Raw genomic sequence first — 5,959 nt, 5'->3', positions numbered from 1 at the left:
AGAAAAGAAGAAAAGGAAGAAAGAAAGAAAGAAAGAAAAAAAGAAAGAAAGAAAGAAAGAAAGAAAGAAAGAAAGAAAGAAAGAAAGATCAAGGTAGTGATCATGGGATCATGGGACTTTGTTTATTGCCTCTTTGACTAGCTGTGTTTATTGTCTTGCTTGTTCCTTGACTACTTATATCTATTGTATTGCTAGTTCCTCAACCTAAAACTGACCTTAATACTTGCATGTAATTAAAATGATATAAAAGCAAAAACGAAGAGAAGGGATGGGATAAGGATTTATGAAGGATAAATGGGGAAAGGAGATAACATCTGAAATGTAAATAAATAAAATATCCAATAAGAAAAATAAAAAATAAATAAATTAAAAAAATAAAAGAGAAAGCCAGCTAGCTTGGACATCCAGTTTTCTCTGTTTGCTTTGTTTGATAATTTTAAATAAAATATGATCAATTCCCTCATGATCTTGTTGATGAATTCCCCACTCTGGTAATCTATACCTTTTCACTGTGAGCCAAATAAACTCTTTCTATTTCAGTTGTTTTGTTATAGTATTTTATGACAACAAAGAAAAAAAGTAATTTACCCTAGATCACAATCAACTTAAAGGGCTTCTTTTTTTATCTTGCCTTGTTTTAAGGTCAAACAGATTCTAGTTCAATAGATGACATTCATAGCTTAAGTTTGTTCCATCTAACTTTTGAACACAGAGTGTTTCAGTACCAATGTGTTGCTGTACACAAACTTTTATTAAAATATTTCATTTAACAATGACAAACTCTACTTATTGTTGCCACTAATTACAAAATGCAAATCCCATATTAAAATCATTCATTAACTCACAGTCTAAATCTCTCTGGATTTGTTTACAGTTTAGAGTATGATGAAAGTTAATGAAATTTATTCATAGAAAATAAATATGTGTTCCACGTTACACATGTCACAGTCTAGAATTCAGAAAATTTCTAAAACCTATCTAAGAATGTTTAGAGCAATCTGTTTGTTTTATTTCCAAACTTTCATTTATCTTTAACAATATTTCTTTATTAAACACATTCTATCTTATTGCCTTGTCCTTCCTCCAGTACTGAGCCACAAATAATACCCACTCTTTACTCTTTTATTTTCTTATTGTTCTTATGTATATACTGCATCTGATACTATATATATAGTATAATATACTATATATATAGTATCTATATATGATATATATATAGTATATATATATATATATAGTACAGAATGCTTTATTGTATTCTTAAAGTAACAAACATTTTCGTTAAAAGAATCTATTCATTGGAACTGAAGTATATATAACTTTTACTTATTAAAATTTTTCATTTACCAGATGCTAGACCATAGTTTCTTTTTGGATTTCATTTAAGTAGAATTATACTTTATTTATTTATTTATTTGTTTATTTCTACAGTATTGAAATCTGCTTATATAGAAATTGAGACTCTTCAATATTCTGACTATACTTTATCACATTGTTAAATTGCACACAGTTAAAGGATTCCAGTCTTTAATTCTATTTTTAGGAAGTTGTACTCCTTTGGACCAGGTACATAAAAATTTGTTGGTTCCTCCATCACTAATGGATTCAATATTGTGAATTACAATTTGAAAAAAGGACGTGAACTTGGGAAGGAGATGAATCAGATTCAATAAGTACAAATGGAAGGACATAATGGTGAATGAATATAATCAAAAAACTTTGAAAATTATACATATTTTTAAAAATAAATAAAAATTATTTTCAGCATACTCTTGTTGCCTATAATACTGAAACAAAAATAATATGAATCTTAATGCACTATATCATCTTTGGTAGACAGAAATACATTTTATAGCTTAGGCTAGAAATGTCTTTTTCTTACCCATAATTTAATACTTCATTTGTTTTATACTCATTTTAGTATTTGTTTATTTATTAACTAAAAGAGCAAATATGTTAAAACCAAAAAGTAAAACTTTCTGTTAGAGAAAAAAATAGACAAGGAATAGAGAGCATTACTGACTACAAAAAAATTAAAAATAACAACATCAATAGTAATTCTTTAAAATTACATTACCAAGTTATTTCTTGAAATACTGAAATACTGCACAGTAGACAACCCTAGAAGTCTGTCTTGTGATCTAGTTAACAAGGATATTATCAACATTTGATAAGATTTGTAACTCTAAGTCTACTAATTACTCTCAAATTCAAGGTGAAGCCTTGGATGATAAATTGAGGTTAGGCTTGGTTAATTTGAGGTCTTAGTATGGAAGCAATTCCACAGCCCCTGCCCTTGTCCCTCAGGAAGGCAGCTTCACATATGTCCTTTGAACTACCTGTACAGAATTTGAGAGAGCCAGGAATAATAAAAAGGGCCCTGTCTTCCAAATATCAAGGAGCCCTGTCCTAATATGATCATTATTTTTAATCACACAAAGTCAAAAAGCAAGTTGATATTGTGTTGTAGTTTCATATTTGTTTTTCCAACTGAGATTAGAATGAGGTAGGAAGGATCTATTTCTTTGTCTCCTTCCTCATTCATCATTTTCCTTCTTTTAGAGCAATGTATTTACAAATCTGGTCTTTAAAAACAACTAGAATGCGATTATGAAACTTGAACTCAAAATCTAATAGAAGACCTAAGAAACCATAAGTTTAAACCCAGGCTGATTATAGATATGGAAACTGGCTAACACAAAATCCAAAAAAACTATAAAAATAATAAAACCTAAAAACCAGGAGGAAGATAAAATATGAGTTATACAGATAATAGCATATCAAGTCCCAAGGCTGTAACAAACACACACACCTGACCACAATTAAAGTATGCCAGATCCAGTGGTAAAATATAAGTCAACACAAGCTGTCTTTGATAATCACTATAATAGATCTGGGTGTGGTAGTGGACATCTATAATCCCAACAGTTGGTAGGTGAAGGATGGGGACCAATGATGGAAGGGGTTGTCTCAGTGGGCCCATGCCAAGGCATCTCTTTCCTCTGAGGGACCAGCCACACAATGGTATAGCATAGAATAGAGTTTATTCAGGGCATGGGGAGGGGAGCCAGGAGGGTAGTAGAGTCAGAGAGGGAGAGAGAGAGAGAGAGAGAGAGAGAGAGAGAGAGAGAGAGAAAGTGGAGGTCGGCCATGACCAAGTGGAGAGAGGGAAGGGGGGAAGGGGCGAGGGGACAGAGAAAAGCTAGATTCAAGATAGTAAGGGAGTAAGAGAGAGAGGAGGGGGCAAGCAGCCCCTTTTATAGTGGGCAGTCCTACCTGGATGTTGCCAGTTAGCTGTGGGGAGAAGCATACCTGGCTATTGCCAGGTAACTGTGGAGGTGGAGTTTAGACAGAATACTAACAGTAGGCAGATAAAAGAAAACCTCTATGTTTTTTAGGTCAGTTTACTCTATATACTCATTTCTAGAAGAGCCAGAGCTACAAAGTAAAACCTTGACACACACATGCACACACACACACACACACACACACACACAATTGTTTAGATCTACTTTACAAAATACAAGTATAGAAAGAGCTAAGAAAATTCTTCATTTATCCATGTTCAGTTTTGCTCTGCTTTCAATAACCAGAGAACAGAAAGATTCTAGGTTCCATTAAGTAATAAATTGATAAATAGAAATGTGATATATTCATACAATGCAATATTATTTTGATGTTAAGAAAGACAAAAATCATAGATTAGTAGATGTAACTAAAACTATTGTTATCATGGGAAAACTCAGACACAGGAAGAAAACATAACATTTTCTATCATTTGGCAATGTTGGCTTTGAAGCGCCATGCCTTTGTGTCTTATTTGAGATACCCATAGAGATCAAGAAGTTAATAAGGAGCCATAGGAAGACATTTTAACACAAAGATAATCAAATAAAGGATCATAAAAAATTAAAGAAATATAGTTGATGCGGTTAAATGGGATAAGGTATAGGGAGCAGGTAAATGAAGAGTGAATAAAATAGTTATAGGTGGCAGAAGGAAGAAAGGAACCAGGTGGCGAAGGGAAATGGGGAGTTCAGGATCCTGTTTGTGAAGAGACAGGAGAGAAGGCCAGAGGGCCAGGAGAAAGAATGGAAATTGCCAGAGGCTGAGTTGGACAGTAGTGGAGTGGGAAGCATATCTAGGGCAGCAGTCAGTTACCTTGGATGGGGGAGGCTCCCTGGAGTCTATGTGGGGTACTTTAGCTGAAACTTTTAACAGTGGGGATATGGAACCTCAAGTGGTCACCTCCTGTAACTACCCAGTTGGGTATCCTAGAAATGACTGCATAAATGAAAACAGAACAATTACCATATTAGCAGACCCATTAACATGGAAGAAAAAATTTATCATAGTTGATCCCTAAATAAAGAACTACAAAGAAATAATGACTGATATTAGTGGAATTATCAAATTACCTTCTCCTGGGATAAACCTCCTTACTTATTATCTAATGCAGTGTGCACAGTCTTGAAAGGTTTAAATGCAAACAAACAAAGAATTAGCAGGTTGTACTTCTATATGTTAGTGCATATACATACATATGTATGCATGTAACAACAATGATCAAAGAAAAAGATGACATCATATTGAGAATATAAAGGCATGGAACGATCTTGGAGCAGCTCGAAAAGGAACATGGATCGAAGAATATGTTATAATTTTATTTCAATTTTCAGAAAGGGAAAAATCAGGAAACATCTGCTAATAAAACCAGTGTTTAAGAAAAAACATTTTGCCTCAAAAGAAGACAGAAGGGAAATTGGGCAAAGAAGGAAGTACCAATAACTCATGTTTTTACTCTCAAGGATTATATTAAGCATAGTATGAAATCTGTATTCTTTATAGATTGACATGATCCTTGAGAATAAAAACTGGTTTATGGCTACCCTGCTCTATTCAATTTATGAAGAAGTAATTCATTTAATCCTATGTTATGTTTATTTTAACTTTGTTTCAAACTCAATGGCTATTTCCAATAGGAGTTAGGCAAGCAAATTTATTTCCATCATTTTATCATTCAGCTTCTGTTAGATCTGTCTAAGTGAAGATAATTTATAGCACCTATTCATTATCAGATTTGTTTCTATTTTTGTAGTCAACATAAAGTATGGGTTTATAGTTTGGTTTCAGTATTTTTATGTGAGAGTTATAAATTGTGTGTATGTGTGTGTGTGTTTGTGTGTGTGTACAACAGAAAGGATTGGAGAGACACAGATAGAAACAGAGAAAAAGAATCTGGGAATTTAACACAGACCTTAAGCATCATTGATGTGTTACCCACAACTGAAAGATGCCTCCCAAGACTTTTTTCACTTTTTATTTTGAGAAGATGCCTGACTAACTCACCCAGCATCTTCTTGAACTCATTCAGTTTCCAAGAGGACTTTGGACTTTGTCCTCCTAATCCAGCCTCCTAAATAGCTGCGACTACCAGCCCTCATTCTCAGGCTTAACCTAGTGGTCAAATTTTAAATGGCTGGTGACAAGCCATTTGAAAAATCTCCTTTGTAAAATCAAACAAAAATTAATTTGACTGTAGTGTAATATTCACTGCTATTTGTCTTGACCCTTTGGTTATAAATAATTCCTGGATATGTCTGGTCAGGTTAGGGAATAGAAAGTAAAATTAAAGAATCAGTGCAGTGTCATTTGAAGGACTCAGTCTTTGTTTTCAAGGTGAACAATCTCTAATAATAGGTGTTGCAGAAGATGTTCTTTCAAAGCTCCACTTACATAAAATTACACAATGCAAAGTTAGTCATTGGAAATGTCTGCTGCAAATGCTTTTTATGAAATTTTCCTCTAGTGAGTTTAAATGTTGCTTGAATGTGAAATACTTCTCTGAGCCATTGAATCTATCATACTGTGGATCATGTCTGCTCACTTTCTCTGTCTTTCTGACTCCTATTTTGAATTGGCTATGTATTTAACCAAGGAAAACCACAAATTTGCACAT

The sequence above is a fragment of the Grammomys surdaster genome, unplaced genomic scaffold, assembly GCF_004785775.1.
Source record: "Grammomys surdaster isolate TR1022 unplaced genomic scaffold, NIH_TR_1.0 126115, whole genome shotgun sequence".
Taxonomy (NCBI): Eukaryota; Metazoa; Chordata; class Mammalia; order Rodentia; family Muridae; genus Grammomys; species Grammomys surdaster.
Note: the sequence above shows the minus strand (reverse complement) of the source record.